At 43.8% G+C, this 25008-nt stretch overlaps 1 protein-coding gene across 1 annotated transcript in view; it reads right to left on the bottom strand.

Moving 5' to 3' along the window:
• LOC119466489 (protein kinase C delta type) overlaps window positions 1-24500 on the bottom strand; it is a 711485-nt gene extending 686985 nt beyond the window's left edge. The window contains exon 1 of the mRNA XM_049657504.1: window positions 24075-24500. The gene's annotated coding sequence lies outside the window, so the exon portion shown is untranslated. The remainder of the gene's footprint in view (window positions 1-24074) is intronic.
• Between the last annotated feature and the right edge of the window lie 508 nt (window positions 24501-25008).

Below are 25008 nucleotides of genomic sequence, written 5' to 3'. Positions count from 1 at the left end.
GTTGCATCGTACGGAGTGTTACTGATCTACAAGTTTAGTGATTACAGTTTAGACTGAAAGGAATGTGTTCTAGGCAGTCTTTACATGCACTTCAGTAAACAATAAAAAAGGCAGGTGGCAACTGCTTGTCGTTTCAACATTCCCTTAACAATTCCGGTAACAACTGCATGTAAACCGCATACTGGGTTGTGCCTAATCTCGTTAACAGAGTTGTTAGACTCCAGGCAAGCATTTAGCATGCTTTCGCATCGTGGCTCACTCTCTCTCCTATTCCCACGCTATTAGCGATTGGTCGCTCTGTGGGTGCCTCTAATTTATGTCGTCATGGCTCTGCGTAATTTGTCTACAGGCCCGCTTCATTGGAATACCAGCGGTGACACGCGCACCGGCGATTTACAAGCACACCGTCAAAGGAACATTTTTGTCGAATCCTACGCTGTCGCTACGCTGGCTTCTATGAGCTCTTGACGACCGGGCTGTTCTTCAATTTGGGAATTATTTCCACCATCTCCGCGCATGTCAGAGACCACGTAAAGAGTGCTTGCCATTGTGGGTCCTTTGTCGTTGGCATTTAGACCTGACAAAAGGGCGTTAGAAATCATCGCGCCCACCTTTGGTGACAGTGACAACGAGCCGACATTCATGGATACGAATCAGGGGGTGCCGCGGGTGAATCCATGCATTCGAGCCCTTCATGCACAGCCGATTACCGTGGAGAGAGAGCTCCGAGATGATGTTGTGTGCTTAATGCGTCGCGTCCCCTATTCTGCACTTTCGGGATGTGAGTGGCTTAACATAAACCTTGCGGCGTCAATTCAATTCATAGCCATCGTATTTGTCATCGCGCGTGGGCCACCCCAACAATGGGGTCCTTCCTTTTTGTCGCTTCTTGTATCCATTCTCGCCAAATAGCATCAAAGATATTGGAATCGCCTTCGCCCCCTTTGTTGCTGCTACAGAATATAGCAAGTCATTCAAGAGTGTCATCGCGGAGCTGTTTTCTAATTAAATGCAATTCACTTTTCCGTTCTTTACTATTGAAATGATCGTGTAAACCACTCCCTGTGTAACACCCTCTGGTTCTTGAGGGTATATGATAAATAAATAAATAAATAAATAAATAAATAAATAAATAAATAAATAAATAAATAAATAAATAAATTGATATATTAAATACTTAAGTAATATTAAGGTTCATGCGTACTTGTGAACCCGTCTTCTAGTGCATATGACCCGGAGCAATCAATATGTGGTTGTCTGTTCCTTGCCGAAACGAGCGATATAATAAAAGCCCCTAATGAATTGTCCCACAGAAGTATCGACTTGTTTTCTTTTTGCTTTCGCACATGGCCACATTTGATTATATTGTCATATATTCAACGACAACAACAACAAAACATAGACAGAAGGCACCTTTATTTCCGGACTGTGTTTTGTTCGACGCGCTAATGTTGTATGACGATCCAAGCAGATTAGGCAAACAGACATGCACTTCAATTAGGAGCAAGTTGCATCAAAATCACTGGATTAAAAAAAGTCACCGCGTCCAAAATATAAAAATATAGAAATATAACAAGCCGGTAATAAATATCACAAAACATTACGCACACTAACACAGACCGCAAGTAGACCATCAAAGTTTGATCAGAAAGATAGAGACATTTATTATAATAGAAAAACCGAGACCTAGGGCTAAATCAAAGTTCTGACCAGCTACTGAGCATTGGGGAAGGAAGACGGGAGTAAAGAGAGAGAGAGAGAGAGTAGGCACCCAGGCACCAGTACCGAATGTACCATACAAGAATTTGTCAAACAGCCAGCACGCGAGCACATCCAGGCAAACCCGGAGAATTAAGTTGCGTACAGAGCTTCGAGCGCCACATGCGCTCCCGCTGATTGTAGTGTTCCGGCCTCCAAATTAAAATCTTGTAAACGCCCCTCAAGAGAGCACTAGACGCCACCACATGCGCTGCTCCGCCACGGCTGCAGGTTCGCTTCCCCAAGCCGCTGGCGAGTAAAACTCGCTCTACACGCGCGCCTGCGATGCGGAGAAGGGGGGAGGGGGGGGGGGGGGGCGAGAGATTCGCAGCGAAAATTATGACGCCTTTTCCGCGGCTGCCTACGACCTAGTTCCGTCCACTGCCAGCCTGAGCGTCACTGCGGCGCGGCGATAAAGTCCAATAAACCCTCGTCCCGCCGAAACGAAGGGCACTTAAGCGGCCCCGCGGCATCGTTGAGAGGGACGACTAAGAGAGTGTGGTCTCACCTATTTTATGCCGCTTCCCACCCGCGGAGATGCTGCTCTTTCGAGGCAGGAAAAAAAAAAAGAAAACTTGTTTAGATGTACACCGACTGTGAACCCGCAGACTTCGCGGCTGAAGCACTTTGCGCTAAATGCGACTAACCACCAAAATGAAGCCGGCGGACAGCATTTTGAGCTTCAGCAGTAATTAAACGTCAAGGGCTGATAAGAGCCTCGCGCTTAAAATCTCTGCGGGTATGAGTTTTTGATTTGAACATATCAAACGTATATTTCTTAGGTTTGTATCTATGAACGGGAAAAAAGGAACAAAATAAGACGAACAATTTTACAGAGATGCTATCATTGCCGAGGCCACTGCGATTTTGAGTCTGTGAGTATTTTGCAGGATATTTAATAAATTAAGTTCTATGGCATTACGTGCCAAAACCACGATATTATTATAGGGCACGCCTTAGTGCGAGTACTCCTGTATAATTTTGACCAACCGAGGTTCCTCAAGAGTGCGCCTCAGTCTAGCGTTTTTGCATTTCGCCCCCGTCGAAAGCGGCCGTGATGGCTGGAATTGAACCCACGACCTGGAAAGAACGGAAAATTGGGCGAGCTCGTTTATACTCGGGGCACCCCTAAAGACAAGGACGACAAAGAAAGAAGCGCACAAGACGAACGCTGGTCACAAGACACGCTCGTCCTGTGTCACACAGGCTACAACAGGGTACGTCCTGTGTGACACGTGGGTACGCTCGCGTCCTGCGTGGTCCTTTCTTTTGTCCTCGTCTTTCACGCTGGCCGTTACCGCGACCTCGAGCTCAGTGGCGCAATGGCATAGCTACACTACGCTAGAACAGTGGACTCACAGGCTACGTTTGTGCGTATACCTACGTGTTGATATATGCACATAGAAAGGTTATGTGTCCTCCGGCCTATATAAGCACTGCACCTTTACCTCCAAATTAGTGACGGTGTATGCAGCTCTGTTGTGAACAGTCAAACAATGAATAACGACATAAACCTATACATATAATGTCGCCTCATAGGTAAGTTTAATGTACACATTCCTCTTAATGGAATAGCAGGTGATATTGAACAGCTTCATTGAAAATTTTATTCTTTTTCCTGCCGCCATACTTGGGCCACGGCGTATGTGCCACTGCGTACGGGCCCGTTTCTGGCTAATACCCCAGAATAGATATGTGCCATTGTTACATAGCGCTATATAGAATTTTTAATTGTACACACGTATGTGTACTCTGACATAATGGGTGTATTATACACGAGTGTAGTCCCCTCTGCATGCTCCTTTCCACAGTATTCTTCGCCTGACAAGGATCAAACATCGCTGACTTCGTACACTATGCACTCACCTGAACCGGTGGTTTCATTACGACATAGCTAGTGAACCGTGTTGTGTATAAAAATAAATATTGGATGAGGGTCCTTTGCGGAGCATGCGCATTGCATGAGACAACACGCTGCATAAAATAAAAACCAGGAGAACTGTACGCAACACCATTTGAATTTACATAGCATTTAATTAACCACTTCACGATAATTTTGCTTCACATAGATTACAACATATGTGCATGGAATATGCTCATTTTTTCTTAATATATCAAAGCCCGCTAACAAACTATGTAAATTGTTGGTAGCTTGCGACAACTGCAGGACCGTAATTCACAAAAACGTTCTTGGGAAAACTGCTCATATAAGCAGATGCGAGCCAATCCTGAAGCTAGACATATATTTAACGTAGGCTGCCGACTAACGGTGAAGACAACTTATAAACAAAGAGCTATGTCAATTCGACCCCCAGATTCGTAAATTTGCAGTTTTGAGTTTTCCAAATACAGTCACACATTAGTTAAAGACCATTTGCATGCCCCCTAATTTATGCCAGACTGCCACAGGTGGTAGAGTCTTCAGAAATATGCACAGAGAGTCATTCGCGGTTTGCTTCAATATATGCGAAATTCAGCAATTTCAGCAAAATCCAATCACCCGCGGCCACGAATTGTCCAGATAAGCTATCTAATCAAATTTATACTAACTGCGCAACAACACGGGGCCTAATGAAAGAACAGAAGACACACGCGATTGTGTCATCTGATTTTTTTTTCTTAGTGCCCGTGTAGTGGCACTCTTAATATAATTTTACCAACTCGCGCAGCTGTTAGTACTTCTATCTAATCAAATTTGCTGGAAGTGTGTTTTGTTGCATTTGTTTTTAAAGCGCAGCTTTATATGGCTATATACCAGAGAAGTGGCCAAGAAACGAGAATTAATGGTAATAATGTGTGTAAGTGTGGTTATGATGGTAATGATAATGATAAAAATGGGTATACAGAGAGCTGAATGAGGTGAATTAAGAGTGAATTGATGATTAATCAAAGGGGTTTAGTTGGGCGATAGGAGCCAAACGAATCGTAATAATGAGATAGAGTGAGCTAAGATAATGAAGAGTAAATGAGAGTGAATTAAGAGTGAATGAAGGTGAATCAAGTTCTGATAGGGTGAATCAAGAGTGATGAAAATGGGAAATTAGGAGTAATAGAGCAAACCATGTGTCATGGAAGGAAAACCGAGATGGTAGAGTGAATAAAGGTGAATCAAGCAGTGATAGGGTGAAACAAGAGTGAATAAAGTGTGCATTAAGAGTGAATCAAGGGGTTATGGAGTGGGGGACTGACTGCAAAAAAATATGTGAGATTTGAGGGCCCAAGTGAGAGTCACTGTTCCATTAAGATCGTGTAAAATCGCACAAACAACATGGACAAAAGAGGGAACAAGTATTACACATATGGAGCGCAAACTATCAACATTTTATTGTGAAAAGAACGTGACCATATTTATACCTTGCCACAGGCAGTACAGCGCATGACACCAAGGGCGGAACCACACCGACAAAAAAATGTCAACACGCGCGTGGCGTGCTATTCAAATACGCTATTTCCTTAGCTGACAAGGTGATAGAGGCCACGCTAATACCGCTACACTTATCTTTTAAAGCTGTGATGCAGTGCGCCTCAATAATGTGGCGCATCATCTCATTGTTCGACTTTTGAATGATCATGCACTCTTTGATTCTTGGTCTGCAGCCGCATTCATCACAATGAAGCGCCAGCCACCCTCCCGTCTCGTTTTCACATTGTTTGCATGCTCGTGGAGCCGGTCGTTGACGCAACGACCAGTTTGTCTGTCATAAAAACGCTTAGATGATAAAGGTATCTTATATACATTTTTTGTCGGTGTGGTTCCGCCCTTGGTGCCATGCGCTGTACTGCCTGTGGCAAGGTATAAATGTGGTCACGTTCTTCTCGCTATAAACTGTTGATAGTTTGCGCTCCATGTGTGTAATACGTGTTCCCTCTTTTGTCCATGTTTGAGCGCAATTCTACACGTTCTTAAGGGAAAACCAACAAGCCCAAGTGGAAACCCTATATCACTGTTCCAGTTTGGTGAATCATAGAAAGGATGACTTGCGAAAAAAATTTGGCAAGTCATCGCAAATATGACTGTAAATTGTGATCTTAGAGTGTTTATGACCGAGCGAAAAAGTGCTGAGTCATGGTCCGAGTCTGGTGAATGAAGGATGACTTGCAAAAATGACTGCATAATATGGGTTGAGAGTATAGATGACTCAGCAAAAATAAGGGCTGAGTCAGGGTCCGAGTCTGTCAAACACGGATGACTTAGCAAAATATGGGTTCGGAGTGAAGATGACTCAGCAAAAAAGTGGTCGTCGTGTTATTGAGTTAGCGGCACTCGGGCTTTCGCCTTCAAGTCATCTTAGTTGTAGCATAAGGGACCCCTCCTAATTTTCATTCCCAAAGTGTTCCACGAAATACAGTGGCGTTCCCGTGAATTTGTGCTTCAGTACATAAAACGCCGTTACGTTTCTCAATTTTTTCTTAGAGTAAGTGGGACAACAGTGCATTTTCACCGCCAGTTTCACGGCGTAGATCTCAAAAGCGATGCCATCTTCAGAATTCGTTTCAGGTCAGTATATCTTGCAAGCTCACCGGCTACTAGTCGCAAATAGCAATTAGGGCACTGGAAGAGCTAATCAAAACCTAATCAGTGAAATCTTGTTAATTGGTCAGTTACATATTTTTATTTTTCTTGCAAGTAATGTACGACTCTTGGAGTAATGCAGTTCATGGATTAAAATTGTGCTGTCTTATGTGTACGATTTTAAAAAATTCTGTACATGCAAAATGTACATGCATTTTTGTTTCACCAATAACCTTGTAGTTGTGAGGCAGCATTCGTATGTGTACGTTCCTTGGTCATCGCCTGATTTAGTGATTTTTGCGAAATGTGTACTGCGATCAGCAATTCAAAGGCTGAACAAGCTTCGTTCCGCGACTAGTCGAAATTTTCGTTCTTCTCTAGAGAAATAAACTCCAACTTTGCTCACAACAGGAGCTCAATTTACTTGAAGTGAGATAGGAAAATTTATTAGACAACGCGCATGGAAGTCGGCGTGACGTAACAAACCTTAAGCTTTCTACTCTTTTCATACGCTAAGGGGGAAAAAAGAAAACTTGTTGTGAGGAGTGATGATGCTGCTTGAAAGTAGGCATTAGACTACACACATGTTTTTCTCTGAAGGGTGATTCACAGCCTTGAACTTGAAGCTTGCAGCAGCAAGAATTCCAAAAGAGCCTTGACATCTAGCTTCCTCGATATTACGGCCGGCCGAGTACCTAGCACCACTTTTTCGCTCAGCGGCCTGTTGTTAATTTCAGCTGCAGATAGTCCGCAGAGCACTCATTCTAAACCGGTGTCCATTTTCCGCGGTAACTGCTTTTTCCTGCCAGCTGCGCCGCCAAAATATTGCGTGCTCCATTGTTCGGCCTTTGTAAACGCGCCTTTTCAGCGTTGGCTTCAGTCTACGTGGCCGCACAGAAACGCTCTCTTGTTGCGTTGTTTGCTTTCACGATATTGTTACGCTGTCCTGTTGTTATTACACACTCATGTAACCCAATGTGCATTGCATATGTTGTGCTGTCGCTTGCGAGCTGGATATTCGCGTTCGATGACTGATTATGAAAGGGGGCTTTAACACGGTATAGTCACTTGGCGACACCTGTCAGTACTGCGTGCAATCCTGGTGAGCTAAGCTGTAACGGTGCTCGCGAGCAGCGTTGGATACAAAGTTCGAACGACATTCCATGAGCATTTCGGAGAATTCGCACGTTTTGCTCAGGCGCAGACGTTCCTGACAACAGCGTAATGAACTTTTTTAAATGCCTCAATTCGCCGCTTTTAAAGAGTTCCGAAAACTGCGACACACCAAAGTATATCACCCGGTGCTTGGCCACCCTCTCTCCCTGCTTCGCTCCTCTACGTTTTTCTGGGCATATATCAGAAGCTTTTCTTGCAAAAACACAAAAGTTGGGGGTGCGGAGCGTCGCAAAACTTAACGGCCGTTACAGCTTTACTGCGGCACTCGACAAGCCCGTCATTGTGTTGAACTGTACTGAATACACGAAGCAAAAACACACGCACATATGACAAGCGAAGACTAGTAAGTGACTTTGTGCTTATATTGGATTTACTGTAAAGAACTGGAAAATTCATTTAATATTTTGCCACCCTAAAGTTAAAGCGAAGTCTGCGCTGGCGGTGCAGCGTGTGTACTGTCTCTTTGATTTAGTTTTACATGCACATATACTAGTAAGAGTATAAGGCTTGCCCTCGGGAGTGTTTATCTGAAAACATCTTAACACGGAAATATGGTTGTTCAGATTTCGCTAAAGGGAGTTTGAAATTAGAAGTTTCCCATTGAAGCGGGAAGGAAATTTTTCCTAAACGAAAATGGTCAATACTTTTCTGAAATGAGGTAATCTCATTATCTGTCATCTGCTTTTGCAATTTTGTAGTTCTTTCTTTTGTGTTGCTTGCAAAATGATAGTTTTTTTTTTAATTACTGACATCTGAAGACTTCTCTCGCAATGCTTTTCAATCTGAATTGGAATGGTGTTTTGTATTAACTGCGCAGGCCCAGAACTAGCAGTATCGCTGAAGGCCCGGGTGGTCTTAGAAACACATTTTGTACACATAAAAATAAACTAGGAAGAAAGATAGGAACTTCACTTGAAAATTAGTAAATTTTTTATAAAACAGTATATTGAAATAGTGTTAAGTGCATGCCTTAGGACTTCGACAGCGGACAAATTTGATATGTTATACATCGCCCTGAATTTTACCACAGTAAAGTAGGCAAGATTCCTTTAAAGCGCAAGCAACGAATGTAATGATCTCAAAATATTTGTAAAGAATATGCCATATTTACTCGAGTAGGAAATATATTAAGTATTTTTCAGAAAAACACACTATTACAACCATTTTTTAAAGCCAGAATTTCAGTTTTTGCTTCTGAACCACAAGTTGAGCTTTCGTTCTCACAGTAAAAAGGTAATGCAGATCCGGCGCACGTGTTGGGACTTTTTTGAAGGGATGCATTTGGAAACTGCCTAATTAAATGCTATAATCCGTCAGATTAAAAGATTCGCGCTTATTTTAGCATAATTCAATGTGCACTCCCCCACCATGTTTGCGCACCACACAGGTTAGAAGTTTCATGTCCAGCAATCGTTATTTTTATGTACTCTTCCTGATGGCTTTAACAGGCGGAGCTGTTTTGCATTTCTACATGGTCCTTGCTGGGGCATTCAAAATTCACCTCGAGATGAAGCATCTTGCAGTGCATGCAAGCCCGCAACATCGAGTGCCTTTCACTGAGTTGTTGAACATTTCTGACGAAACATCAAAGAATTGAAGAAAACACGCGCGGGAAAGTGGAGGCATACGCGTCGCGGTGAATGAGCCGCACCGGAATTCCCTGTCACACGTCAAACGGCCCTTTGACAATGTCCGTAAATATAGTAGAGATAACGGTCATATGGACATGGCTTCTCACGTTGTTTCAGCACGCCGCAAATACCTCTTGCTCATATTATGCGTTACACAGCTAGTCCTATAGCCTAGTGCGTCCTTCAAGTCTTACTTTCGTCGCACCGTTTCACGCCACAATAATAAAAAGAGCAATACTTCAAAATAAATAAAATTTAAAAAGCAAAGCAAGGGTATTGACCACTCACAACCAGAAATAAAGTGCGAAATTTTACGTACAAATACAGTGGTGTAAGCTGCGTGAATATGGCTTCCTGAATTTTTTTACTAGCTGTGCGCCTAAATCTGAGCATTTTGGTGTCTCACCTGTGTCATCCCTCGTAAATGCGAACGATAACACAATCATATGGGCCTTGGTGCTAACTACGAGATTTCGCGAGTTTACTAATAGCAAACTAAGTGCAGTTGAAGCAATGTGTTGCTGCTCAATCTTCTTTTCCAAGCAAGTTATTGAGCGGGCTGGCTGTGTCAATATCCCCACGTTGTCATGGTCTATTAACACACAAACAGTACTCAGTAGTGGCGATCCCAAAAGAAGACGCTGATTTGAAAAGCTATTTTCCAATTTTAACATCTAAGCAGCGTGCTTAAGTGTTATTCTAAGCTCTTGATAGGGCAATATTTCAGAGCTGCCTCATATTCCTATTTTTAAAGGCAAAAGCGTTGGTGTGGTCACAATATTACTAACGATACGTAAGTAATAGTGACTGGTCCATCTGAACTGCTTTTCCTCTAGATATTATGCAGCGAGATAACGATGCTGGCTGCTTTCAGTGGTTCTCTGGGCACTGAAGACCGTTTTTTTCACAGTGACGCTGTATATGCCCAGGCTGAAACACTCATGGTCCGACCACAGAAACCCTCCGTTGGAAATAAACCTATCGAAAACTCGAGTCCCGTTGACTTGGTACATACCAAAATTGGCAAGGAAAGGTATGAATGTATGACTAACATGATATCATAACCTAACATTCTCGTCACTTACAGTCACGATTAACGATAATAAAATCACGTGCGGCGCATACCCACATTAGATATGCGGGTTTGAGCCAGGCATATGCGGGTATGAGCGAGGGGAAAAGAAAGAAAGAAAAACAGAAAGAAAGAAATACATGAAAAATAAAGATAGAAAGAAATCGCGGCTCACACCGCGGCCGCACAGTATCAGCTTCGCTGGTTTACCATCTGTACGGGGTGCATGGGTGCTGAAATTTTTAATCATATGCAGCAAGTTACGTTATGCTAATCGTGCTTCAATCACAATCTTTTTTTTCGTTTTTTACGAAAGCAATCACACAACACTAGGAGCTCGTTTGAGCCGCCGTCGTGTCGTCCCAAAACCTGCTTGTGTTCTCCGTGGTATGGGCGGCGCCAGCGTCGGCCACGCGTGGAGGTTTAGAAGACATGAAGTGAAGCGCAGTGTGTTTTTATTTTATTTTATTTCGTGATACTGTCAATTCCACCAGGGACTTTTACAGGAGTGGGTTAGAAAGGTCTGTATGCATTGTGAAACAGGCATTCACATATGTATACAGTGTGAAATTCACATATGTAGAATATGTGAAAGGTATTGAACCTATGTTAATAGCATTGAGTAGGGCAAAATGACAACACATAATCAACTTATTTCAGTTACATACTGTGTACTGCAAGAGAAAAAATAACATAAGCACATGAGATACAAAATTGATAACATCATCCACAATATCACATCCCAGATTTCCAATTTATCTGGTAAGTAAGAGAATGATAAAAACAATAATGATAGAATCACTCGTTTCTGACAGCATAGTTTGGCCAGCAAGTTCAACAAACTTGTCAACGGTAGGCTGTGCGACCACTGTCGGTGCTAAAGCACTCCAATCACGAACAGCTCGCGGGAAGAACGAATAACTAAATGTATTGTTAGCGCAGAAATATTCTAGCAGTGTAAGGTGATGCTTATGACGGGTTTCTCTAGACGTGTTATATAAAAGGTAGGTGTCAGGATCCACTTTAACCTTATTATGCATGCTGAGATACAAAAATTTGAGTCGGTACAGCATCGCTCGACTGGTTAGTGTATGAAGGTCTGTCTGCAAGAACGATGACGCAAACGCACCGTCACCCATTGCTCAATCAGCTCTGCTGGAGCATGGCTTGTGGCCGAAGCTAGAGAACGGTTCAGGCTTCCGCTTCTGACTATAGAGCGTTGTTCGTGCACATATTAGCGTTCGTGTTGAAGAGCGGTGTGCAAACCACACATACCACACAGTGGTATGCACATCACTCAGACCAGTGTATGCACCACAGCAGGGCGGCATACATTCATTGTTGGGAAACTCCACAGGCTCGCGACAGCCAGGTGGCTCCTGGCTGTCGCCCAAAAAATGGTGGCGCTGAGATCGAGATGCGCTCAGTTCACGTGACTTTTTCTCTGCGTGTCTTCTGCTTCAATGTGTGCTGCGGCCAGCATTCAACTCTTGTTTACCGCCACAGGCTTTTTTGGAACACCTACAGTTCACCGAAGTTCATTAGCACTGCGTATTGCAAGAGGAAATGTGTCACCCTGCAGCGAGCACAGTAACTTTCTCGCTGAAGGAATGCACATCTGAATGGTTCTAGGGCAAGAGGAGCTCCCGACGCGCTGTCCGGAGCTAATCTTTACAAAGTCTTGACCGATCCCAGTGCTGCTTAGGTGCGGTGTTTATGCTTACCTAAAGAATAAATTCTCATAAACGCCTGAACGGCGAAGTGTTTTCTGAGGTTTTTTTTCTTTTTAATTTGTGCTTGCGCACCCACTTTTGCGATGAATAACTAAATAAATGGTGGGTAGCACGTGCACAATTTATTAATTCATTTATTGCAGAAATCATTACAAACAACGCTACTATTTGAGTGTTATTATGATGTCGTTTAAAAGAAAAGTGTACAATCATTGCATTCTACCGGTGCTAACATCTGGGGCAGAAACTTGGAGGTTAACAAAGAAGCTCGAGAACAAGTTAAGGACCGTACAAAGAGCGATAGAACGCAAAATGTTAGGCCTAACATTAAGAGACAGGAAGAGAGCGGTTTGGATCAGAGAACAAACGGGGATAGCCGATATTCTAGTTGACATTAAGCGGGAAAAGTGGAGCTGGGCACGCCATGTGATGCGTAGGATGGATAACCGGTGGACCATTAGAGCTACAGAATGGATACCAAGAGAAGGGAAGCGCAGTCGAGGACGGCAGAAAGCTAGGTGGAGTGATGAAGTTAGGAAATTCGCATTATTATTATTTGATTTGTGCACATATACACACAAGGACACAAAGGGATTAAGGAGGGAGCAAGCTGACAACTGCCACCGAGAGGGGCACAACGCCTGCCTACTCCTATAGGAGGAGGGAAAAGAGGAAATGAAAATATGAGAAAAGAAAAAGAGAAAATAAAGAAATGACGGAGACACAGACAGAACAAAACAAAACAAAACAAAAACAAAACAAAAATTCAAATAATGTCTATAAACGGGAGGCCAAGTCAGGCGCAAGTTGGAATCAGCTAGCGCAAGACAGGGGTAATTGGATATCGCAGGGAGAGGCCTTCGTCCTGCAGTGGACATAAATATAGGCTGATGATGATGATGATGACAACATAAATGTTAGCCAGTTGCAGTTTTAAAACGCCCTGGTCCGCACATTACCGTACCTTTATCGCCTTTGCATTAACTGCAAATGTCCTATTGGCACAAAAGAAGTATAAAATTTTGAGGAATGCATGAGTGAGCAATACTCAAGAAGTCAGAAACAGAGGTACGCACGAATGTATTCGATTAAAACGCGATGATTTAGCTGGCACGACGTTCGGCGTGCGAACTACCTATTCAGGAAAGTTTTTTTTTTTTCTGACGCTGCGACAAACCTAGCCCGGTACACCTCGACAGAAGAAAATGTCTCCCCTCAAAGTGAGTCGCGAGCAACGGTATCCACTCGCATTTCCTTATCGTCTGCGTTAAATCAACAGAAGAGAACCGGACAAAAAAGTTGGCTGTTCAGACTCTGTCGAGTGTGAATGGGCTGAACGCACCCGCTAAACATCAAGCCGCGTCTCTTTTATTGCGATAGCAATTATATGGACACTTCCACCGGATTTCTGCCGTCGGCGTCGCCGTCGCCGTGAGGATCCGCAGAAAGTCCAAGGGCGATAAAATCGTCGCCGCGCGCCGTATGCGCGAGCGAAAGCGCGCGGGGAAGGCGGAAAGCAAACGCGACCGTGGGAGTATGGGAGGGAGGGAGGCGGGCGACGCTGTGCTCCGGCACCAAAGGCGTATCTTGCAACCGAGCGTAAGGGGAACTTGCCACTCAATCTCCCACGCGAAAGCAAGAAGCGGTAAGGCAGCGCGAGAGGCAGGGGGGGGGGGGGGGGCACGCAGCTTCTACTCTGCCAACAACCAAGCTCGTACTTTGCCCGGCTGTGGCGATCGCCCGCACCGTCTCTTATCTCCACACGGCTCTGACCTTTGTATGCGCCGTGCATTCGCCGCTCAGTTTCCGTCGAAACGATAGACCGCACGAACCTTCGCCCGCTGCGGCGGCTATGCTTGCTGCCAGCGTTATGACAGCCGTTGTCTGCGGTCATTCAGCATGATCTACTTATGTTTGCTTGTGCGCGCTGACACCACGCTTGTTAATTCAGTTAGTAAGGGAGTGTGTCCAAGTTTATGCAGCCCTACTTCGAATAGCTCTCGACTAATTTGGTGTCGCAATTGATGCTTCGCGTTTCGGGCGAAACTGCGACATTTTTTGAAGTATCCTTTTGCTAACAAAGAGCAGGTGTTTTTATTTGCAGCAGAAAGAGCTCGTCTGAAGGCCTAGGATATCCATGTCGCGTCGTCTGCTTCGCGGATGGTCTCACGTGACGCGGTCGCAAGTCGATGCGAGCGCCCCCCCCCCCCCCCCCCTCGGATGGGTGACAGGTTGGGGCCACCTTTTCGAGAGAGTTTTCCAACTGGCGTCATCTAGTAACGCTGGGGTGGCGTCCCGCCACGTCACCTTCACGTATTGTCCCAACATCGTGCGAGGAACTCGAGCGCTACGCTAGACCTTGTTATCGCTTTCAATGCTTCGCGTTTTGATGAAACTGATTATATTTGTTCCTTTTTTGGCAGGGTAATGCTAAAACACCGCCTACTCACTTATGGTTATCACATAACGCTAGGACAGTATCTTTTTCTTCTGTTTCTGCCCATTAGTAGTAGTAATGCTTAGGGCTCAGACGAAATGTTCCACTCCACCGTGTATGTCTTTCAAACTGAATAAAACACTAATTGCTTAATAGATTTATTGATTGATTCATTCATTCATTAAAATGGTCTGAACTTGAGCATCTTGGTACGGATTTATTACGGGAAAACAGCGCGAAAAGAACGAGACGAAAGAAATGCAGGACAGGTGCTGACTGCCAACATTAGCGTTGAATTTCGCGAACACCAACATACACGCATACCAGGATAGGGGATAAAACAGGCGCATGTGTCCTACCCCATGTAGGACAGCGAATCACGCAGCTGCGGAAATAGTTAATGTCTTTTTTGGTTAATGCGAGTGATAGTGCATCCGCTTTCCTTCTTTTTGTACGCCTCTACTGGTATGCGTCTGTATTTGTGCTCGCAAAAATAAGGGTTACGTTTAGTAGTCAGCGCTTTCCATGGAGGGGGGGGGGGGGGCGCTTTTTTTGTCTCGCATCTTTTCGCACGGTTTTCCTGATTTCATTCAGTCATTTATTCCCTATTTCCTTGTTTCTTTCATTAATTCATTCAAGTTGTCGCAACTTGTGACAAGTTCTTGACATACCAGCTCTCAGTGCCTCAATCAGAATTCGGTTGCTTACGCAAGCAACATTCGGTTTTGTCCAGTATTGCAGATAACCTATAAAGACGCGTTCAATACAAGCCACAAAGACAGGCGCTTTCATCGTCTGGGCCCTATGTTCCGCGCCACAATTCTTGTCAAGATCAGGCGCCAACTAACTCAATAACATGTTTCATTTTCTTTAGTTGACCAACAAAGCCTATCGTGTCACCCATATTTTAATTTGGAAAGTATACCTCTCCACGCCGACAGTCGGCCGCAAGGTTTAACAAACCACGAAACTGGCGCAGTGAAATGAGTTTAGCTGCGAAAACTTCTGTAGTTATCCCTGTAAAGTAAAGAAGTAAATATTACCGGCTGTGCCAAAACAATGACATGGTAATGACGTACGCCGTAGTCGGGGATTAACTTTGACCGCCTGGGCTTCCTTAACGAGCACCTACATCTAAGTAAACCAGCTTTTCGTCATTCCTTGCCCTTCCCCCGATCGAAAACCTGCCACCAAGATAAGGATTGAACCGGCGACATCGATATCAGTAGTGCAGACACTGCAGAGTCATAGCCAGTCAGCTGCAGCGGCGAGTTCCCTGTGAGATAAGTTGTTTAACAAACTACCGTAATATGGGAGACAGCTCGAGTTCCAATTAATAGTACAGTCAACCACAAAAGTTTATGGACCACGGGATCTCAGAAAACGTTCAATGTCCGCGCAGCCTGCAAAAGTCGTCAGTAAAATTGAACATCACAACGTAGTTCACATATACTGGTAACGGCTGTAACGGCGAATACTAGGCTGCGTTGTGAGGCTGCGCAGGCATTCAGCTTTTCGTCAGATCTCATGTTCCGTAAAATTTCATGGTAGACTGTACGTCGAGTGAAAAAACGCAAGCATATAAAGGCACCATTTTTCTGTGAACGCTTATTTTAGTTGTCCGTAAGAAACTCATTTCTCATTTCACCCCGGTGATGCAAATATAGGAAAGATAAATAGGGAGTTTCTAATGTCATATCAAAAGACTTTCAAGTACAATTTAAGTGTGCCCTCAAGAAGAAAAAATGCCACCAATAACAGGTAGAGACTAGAAAATGTTGTCGCAGTAAAAGAAAGCATACTTTCACCGGGGTAGCATTTCCATAATAATGAAAGAACAGTTGTATGGTATACTCGGAAGACGACCGTGCACGCTTTGTGAACTGAAGGCGCACGGATTGTTCAACAATACAAGAATATTTCTCAATGCATAATTTGTCAGAAAACCTAGGAGCGGTGAACATCAAAGGCCTTATTTGCACAGCTGATAGAGACTGAAGAAAATGAGTTTGAGCTGCAATATAAGGAAGCTGTGTTTACGACACACCTACATCTGTTCACCTATTGTAGAGGCCTTTATAGTCTCGAGCAATGACCTACCTGCTCGTACTTTTGTTTGGTTGGGCGCGGTTTCAATTTTCACTAAATAGCTGCAATGAAAGGCGAACAACGAGAGGCGATCAAAATCAAGAAGGCCCCCATTTCTGCTGACAAAAAAAAAGTGCGCCTTGTCGAGGGTAATCGTGAAATAAATTTCGCGTGTGATTATGATTTACGTGAAACGTTTTGAAAATGAGCATTTCTCGTGTGGATGCAGATGAAAGTACACAAAACCGCCCGGAGCCGCCATGTATTACTGTATACCGAGCAGTTTTCCTTTCCCGTTCAATGACGTTTTTAAGCGAAGCTTTATAGGCTCACAAGTTTCAGCGGTGGGGGTGGTGGTGGTTGTGTCACGCGGGAAAGTGGGCCGATCCTGGTGATAGTGCAGAAAGGGTCCAAGCTCAATGGCACATACCAGGGACAAAAGGAAAGAAAGAAAGAACGCGAAAGAAAGAGAAAAAGAAAGAGAGTGGAAAAGAAAGAGAGAAAGGAAAAGAGAGTAAGAAAGAAAGATAGTGACATGAAATGAACTTTACGTTGTTACCCTGACGAAAGTCAGATACACACACGACAAACGTCGCTTACCCCCATTTTCTTGACAGGGGAAGGGCTGGTGATTTTTTTTTTGTAGTTTGCTATTTTACATTTGCTATGAGTATGCATATGTTAAAATAGCCACGGGCTGATATTAATGTATATGAAAATATTCTAGGTGAGCCACGGTGACACAGTTGGCAGGTTGCCTGCTGCCAAATCGGCACATCTAAGGAAAATTGCAATGTTGCAATAATAGAATGACGTTCGCTCTAGCTGCACACAAAACAACCGAAAAAAACACAAAAAAATCACTAAATGAAGGGGATTCAAGTGCATAAGCGAAGACATCATACCACTAAAGATGAAGAGCAACGGCACTATCTTGACATGACAGAGTTTTACCGGGTGTTCAAAAAAGCTTTACGGAATTCTTAAAGATCGCCGGTTTTAGGTAGCATAATTCTTATCATTAAGCTGGGTTATTCGAAGAGGCGAAGATTAGTAGCACGAGAAATCAAAACACATATTCAACTAATTAGCAAAAATCACTAATTAACTTCTTAGTTGAACACTCTACGACACATTGCAATTTACGAATTGTAGCCGGTGAGTTTGCGAGACGCATCCACTTGAAATAAATTTCTAGGATTATACCAGTTTCGAGATATTATTTCCCAAAGTGTGGGGCGAAATTCATGGGAGTTACAGTTAGTTTTGTGCTTCAATGTTAGTTTTGTGCTTCAAGCAAGTGGAACAACAGTATGTTTTTACGGCGAGTTTGATGGCGCATATCTCCTGACTGGCGTCATTCTGGAAATTCATTCCAAGTGGATACGCCCGGTCATAGCCTCTTCGATATACTCATTGATCGAGGAGGCCCAGATAATCCAGTTTATCGAGGAGGCCAAGATAATCCAGTTTATCGAGGAGGCTATGGCCCGTTAAGCTCACCGGCTACAACTCGTAAATTGCAATATGTTTCGTAAAGTAATTAACTGCGAAGTTAATTAGTAAATTTCTGTTAATTAGTTGAATATGTGTTTCGATTTCTCCTGCTACTAATGTTCGCCTCTTCAAATAACCCAGCGTAATGATAAGAATTATGCTACCTGCCACAGGCGATTTCTAAAAATTCCGTAAAGCTTAATTTTGAACACCCATATAAGTAACATTTTCATAAAACATACGTGTCAGATAATGGAGCAGGAAAAAAACCCAGAAAAATCGACAGCCATAAAATGTGACTAAAAAATGCAGATCGATTGTCACAGTGGCTCTATTAGAAGAAAGCAGAAAAGAAAACTAGTCTGTCTGAAAAACAACACACAGATATTCCATTACCATGGGCCGTTTATAATAGTTGTCTCCGGATGTACAGATATATAAACCACCTGCGTTACAACGACGTCAACAACCGACCATGCTGTACCGCTTATGGCTAGGAGAAACCATTTATAAGCTCCTATGCCGTCCTTATTGAAATAGCCAACAGTCCCACATGAGACATATACAGGTGTGTTGAGACGCTCACACACATTTTCTGTGTCGGCCCGCGCTATAGTGCCGAGAGGTAAGTGATGTGCGCAGTTCTGCACCAACCTTTTACCCAGTGCTTCGAAAACGCTGCAGGCTTGATTCGCACTACAGCGGTTCATGCGGTGTACGTGCTTTGGTGATAGACCTTAAGAACACCGCCAGCTACCGCTCTAGAGTGTACGCGGCTGGTATTGTGCCTGTTTCCCTTTCTCTCTCACTCTCTCTCTCTCTGCCCCTTCCCCCATTCAGGGTAGCCGATCGGAACTACCTCTGGTTAACCTTTCTGCCTTTCTAAGGTCTCTCTCCTTATTGTCTTGCACGTAATTTGCACGCGCATCTCTGCTGGCGCGATGGATGAAGACCTAAATTTTGCTGCACAAGATGCAGTGACGCTTACGCTAATGTGGAAACTTGATAGTATTTTTTTTCCTTTGCTGTAATGAACTCGACGTTTCACGTGTGCTTCTCGCTCTTGAAAATGCAAGCAATGGGGTACATTGTTCTCCGCACAAAGAACGTGGCTTCGCAGGCTTTGTGAAGCAAGCCGACATCCGATTCCAATTACGGCATGCTTCGTTCTATTCGTGCATGACTCGCTATCAGTGACGTATGCTGATGTTATAACGTTGCGTCGCGGTCTCATTAGGGCAACTCTTGCTCTTGGTTCACTGCGTGGAAGCAACGTTACTAAAAATGGACAGATGATGAAAATGGCAGACGATGAAAACTACGCTCGAGTTTCACCTTGTCATGCCTAGACTGTTCGGCATTAATATCTGATCCCTATCCTTTTATTATTTTAGCACACGTTAAGTAAATCTAAAGTTCTTGACGGCCGTTACATGCGGTACTATAACTAAAGAGTAGCAGCCTTACGAAGCACACTTGTTAAGCTCTGGTATTGCTGAATAGGGCAGGTAAAAGGTATAGTAAACTTCCCAGTCATTGCAGGCATCTGTTTCATCAGAACAAAACGGACTTTGTTAATGTCACACAGTTGGAAGATGAGATGCACAAATTAAACGACCAGCGATGACTAAGTGCACGTAAACATGAAGTAATAAAGCTTTTGCATGGAACAGGAACGGCATTTGAAGATTCATTTTTATGGCTGATTGAATGGCAAAATGGCATACAGAGCAAAAAAGAGAAACATTACTCGTCCATAGAGACAGACAGGCAGGCAAGCCATAAATTCGTGTTGATTCTGAATAAAAAGTATGGGTTTGGGTGGGGAATGGGGGGGGGGGGGGAGGGAGGCAAATGTGGTAATAATAAAAATTATTAAGGCAATTTCGTATTTTTCCCGACGTCGTTCTTCAACATAACATTTCTTGACTTTCGGCAAAAATTCAAGAGATCAGCCATTTTAATTTCTTTCAAACTAGAACCGTTCGGTATTCCTTCTGATTTTTGAGGTGTGTCGAACGTTGTCTCTCAGACGGCTTACTGTAGTGAATGGCCTGAGTTTTTGCCAAGTTAAGTTAGATCTTGAATTAGGCACCTGCGTGTATAACCACACCTTTGATGGTTACCATTTTAATTAATAGCATATTACGAACGATTGCCCCAAATATCGCGTGTATGCATTTATTGCATTGTGAAGCGCAAGGTAAACGCTAACGCATACTGCATTTCCTCATTGTATATTGAAGAACCTTCACTAGTGTGGTATGGCTTTAAAAAATCACCTGTTCGTGTTTTTATTCACATAAAAAAGTACAGTTTAACTGATTTTACTTCACTACCAGAGCGAGTAAATTGCACGTGATTGAAGTGTAGTATCTTACAATACATTCAACGAATAATCATTGCAGGAAAAAAAATCATCACAATCCCACCGATATTATTTTACTTTTTGCTCTCTTTGTAAAAAGTTACTGTAAAAAGGTTCATTACAAAGGGAGGGGCCACAAGATATGCACATATAAAATGAAACTGGAAAATCATAAATAAATGATTGCAACATGGGACCAAACGATCAGCACCTTGTAAAATACAAAGAAATACAGAAACTTCTAACCATACACAAAAATATACAAGATCGTCATTGAACAATGCTGACAGGCTGGCTGATCAAAAAATAATTATTAGTGCACTTCTAAATGGTTCACACGCAAATTCATAAATAAATGAACAAGGAAAAGAAAACGTTGATTGCCCTTGAATCGAACTTTCTCAGCATGGTCGGAGACAAACTAAAATTGATGTACACTACAAACGTTTGACGTACGGATGGAAGTCCGTGACTTTGAGACTCAAGCGATGATAATCTCATCAAATCGGCGTAGCCTGCGTGGAAGAGAGCTGCATAACCCGTTTACGAGAGCGATGCGCTCTGTCCCTTGATGGCTGCCAAACTGCGCCTGTGCGTCGCGTCCGACATCGACAGGCCAACGATATGGAACTGTGCCGGCACTGACTACCCACGGCATTAGCGATTGTGCACGCATCGACGGTCTCGCATTACCAACTTCGCGGGCCATTGAGCGCGCGTGACGGTGTTAGAAGGAAAGTAGCAAAAACATGGATGCCTGTGTGCGTCGCTGTGTGCGGATGTCCAGCACTCGTCTTCCACTACAGTAGCATTCGGCAAAGATGCCTTCCAAATGTCATACATGCTTCATAGGGTTCGATTTACGATAGTCGATATCAGACCTGCCTTGGCAAAGCGACATTCCGACAATACTTGGGGATGGCTGACGCCAATAGCCATTAGTGCAAACGTGAACATTAAAACGTTACGCGACTTCAACAAGTCCTCAGATGGTGTTAGCGCTATTATCTGAGGAATTTGTTGCGTTTGTGTGTTTTACAGCAACTAGCTGTTACCGTGACGTCAGATAAGTCATCGGTACTAGGAAACGGGGTCAGGCGCGTAAATTCACTGGCACAAAGTATAAGCCATATAGGCGTCCACGGTTTATAAATACTTCCCTGCACCGCCCTATACAGGGAAGCCGTGCACCTTTCCGAGCACCTTGCGTGAAAAAAAAGAAGAAAACATTCCAAAAGAACATGTTTATGACAGTGTACGCTATTTCATTGTGTGCCACGTGTACATTATAGTCAACGCACATGCTTTACGATCTATTCGCGCAGTAATTATAAGACGCCGATGACGCGCGCAGTGCGCCCGCGCCATCCGTCAAAAGGTCAGGAAAACCCCGCAGTTCCCATAAGAGTGAGGATATTCCCGTGGATTGCTGTTGTTTCGAGTATAGCGTTTACGAACTCGTTATTCTGGACACTGTGAGGCATACTACATGAAAGCACGAAAAAGCGATGAAGATGTGGGTATACTTAAAAATATTCACTGCATTTCTGCTTGTTGTACAGCATTGCCACCGGGTGCACATTTTAAAATTTTTTTTACAAAGAACAGGAAAGAAGAAGAAAAAAAAAGAAGGTAGAAAGGCAAGCAGGTACCACATGACTCCAATAAAAAAGGAGAGAGTCCGCCTGATCAATTCATTCATATGAAGAAGCGTAACCGTGCTATCTGCTGCAGGAAACTTTTGAAACTTTCTTTTAGAATAAAAATTAAGAACACTGGAAGTGCATTTACACAATGCCCATGTGGCCTGCCTACTTGCTCCTTGATGCGCACATGCTACTTCTATGACTCGTGCTGCAGATGCGATTTTACCGCACCATGGCATACTGTTCCAATTGCGCTAGTCCGAAGCTCAAGCTGCAGGTTACTATATTTTTTTTCTTTGCTGGCTTTCGTTAACAAACAATACAACATGTTGCGTCAAAGGCGATAGTAGACGAAATAATGGACTTTAAGAAGAGCAAATAGAGCTGGGGCCGTCTGGGGCAGCCTTTGATGGCACTGAAAGGATCAGCACTATAGCCCAGAATTTCATGAAACCGACGCTTAAAGAACCCCGTGGCACGGCTTTTCAGAATCTCCCCGCCCACAACCTACTACAGAGCATCACAGGGTTACAGTCTGAAGTATAAGACGTTGCTTAGTTGCGTTTTATTCCTGGAATCTCTGAATGACGCAATCAGAGCGACATGGTTTAATCTGCCTCACGTAGTTCTCGAGAAAAACATTTTTTTTGCAAGCATCACATTTATTTTTGCCTTGTAAGTAACCTTGCGGCGCCGGAAAATGAATGTCTTTTCATGGAGGAGTTCTTAAACCTCCCTCAGTTTGCTGGAATATTTCACTTGCTTCAGATCCTCTTAACAATACAGCTCCCTAATAGAAGATAAATAATAGCGAAAACTTCGTGCTTCACAATTTTTCGAGGAAACTGCTTCTTCCATGAGTTTAAGATTTTAATATGGCTCGAATTTAGGTCTCCTGCTCTAAAAAAAAGGAGCTGATGCTAGTTGGACTGATAAAACGAGAAATGATTTAGGTGCGTTTTGTCGGTGAACTGAACATTGCCTTCTGAATTTCATTAGACAGAAATGTTAAAAAAGTTGCACCCTCAGAATCATGATTTCAGTATTTACACGAGACAAATGTGTTTTTCAAAATTTTCAAATTAATATTTAACGTCACGACATCTCTAGCACATGTGCATACCATACATTTTGTGTTTGTGCACTGCAAATTCTGATTTACCTGAATGCGCCACAGGTGCCTATACACTAGCACATGTCCAGTAACCATGGAACATTCCGGTGCATATTTAACTGCACTACACACTAGCGCGCTTGCGCAAGGCACGTATTTCATCTTCCCGATGCGAGCCACATCATTCGTAAGCGTTTTGTTCACGACTCATGAGTTCATCACACAATGGCGACCGGGAACGCACGTGCAACGATTACTGCTGGCATTATGTATCGTATGGTCTGATAACATCATTACTATCTGACGGCTGTAAGATAATTTTGTTCATTGACTTAGCGCGCGAAGCTATAAAGAAAGTATCACAAAAAGCAGATTTTGATTATATGCTGAAAAAAAGCTTTGACGTGGCGCTGTCAGACTCGGTACGATGTATCTTCATGTGACTGAAACAGACGCTACAACGGGAGAAGTTTGATAGACTGGACATCCAATTTCAGGCCACACATTGGATCGTAAGCACGAACATCTACTACGTGCCTGCCTCACGTGACCTAGGTGGGTGTATCGGATGCATGCGGAAAGAGCGCCTAAAGCAATTTACTATGTGCATACACAATATTAATTAGGCACACCCCAGGAATATTCACGTTTCTTATTTACAAAATATCACCGCTGAATATCACTTCCGGCGATTCGCGCGTCTCTTGTAAAATAACGAGAGAGGAAAAAGAGATTGATACGTTGCGATCATATGTCTTCTAAAGACACAATTGAAGTTTTCCATCTTTAGACTCTTACGTATAGCCGCTACCACGAGGTTACGCCAAACTGTCATGACATAATTTATTGAAAAAACAACAACAAATAGAATGGAAGTTGAAAAGCAGAAATGTTACACAATCAAATAGATTGGTACGGGAGGAATTTTACTGGAACTGCGCGGTACCATAGAACAAACACGTGTACAAGTATACATGAGCCTGGAAAGACCAGGACCATTCCAGGCGGAGCGCTTAATTATGTTAAGGAGACGTCACTTACCTTAAGTGCAGCTGATAGTTGATTAGTCCAAGGAACACTGGCGGCGACACCCCAGGAGACTCACGAAGCACTCATTAAATCGAACAGCAGACGACAACGAGAACAGTCTGGCGGCTTTCACGGGCTGCCACGGCACAGACGACAACACAATGCAGTCGAGTATAGCAGACGGAACAATTAGCGGAAGAGCGATGGTGGTGTAAGATAGAAACACTCGGCAACTCCGATGTCCTTCGTGGTTGTGGCCTGGATGTTTCGCTTTCACTCGCTTCTGCTGCAGTCCTGCAAGAGCGACGTGCCGGGAAAAAAAAAACGTTTTCCAGCTGAAACCACGCGCTGCGGTGAAGTCAATATCCACGGCCAGGCGCAGGGGCGTCTGCTCGCCGGCTCGATAGCGGAGCGCACGAAAAACGGGCTCCGTCTGCGAGCGCGTCGTCTGCTCTGCGTTTTCGCCGGAACCGGCGCACTTGGAAACTTTCTCCCGCGGCGTGGCGCCTTTGACACTACCCCCTCTGCCTTTCGCCCGTCATGCCCCTTTCCCCATTCGATGGTCGAGCTCTTTCGCGTGCTCCTTTTTCGGACCAACGGGATCTTTTCTCTCACTTCTTAACTATAGACCCTCTTTCACGCTCGCCCTAGTCACTGAGCCGTGCCCCACCATGTGAGGCAGAAAACCGTGATTCTTCTCCTTCCATCAAAATCACTATATATAGATCTTTTCATCCGATTCCTTTGGAGCAACTTGGGTGTTTTGCAGTGTATTGTCCATTTAAGTGTGTGTGAATTCATCTTTCCCGATCGCGTTTGTCGAACCCCTCGGAAATGTACTTTTTGAACAGTGATAATTTTTCATGCTCTCTAGATTTTTTACCGTAGTTCCATTGGCAGTGCAATCAGGCAGTGGTTGAATGAGATGGCTTCGCATCGTTTAACG

Source organism: Dermacentor silvarum, chromosome 10 (assembly GCF_013339745.2).
Source record: "Dermacentor silvarum isolate Dsil-2018 chromosome 10, BIME_Dsil_1.4, whole genome shotgun sequence".
Classification (NCBI taxonomy): domain Eukaryota; kingdom Metazoa; phylum Arthropoda; class Arachnida; order Ixodida; family Ixodidae; genus Dermacentor; species Dermacentor silvarum.
This window is presented reverse-complemented; position numbering and strand designations above follow the sequence as displayed.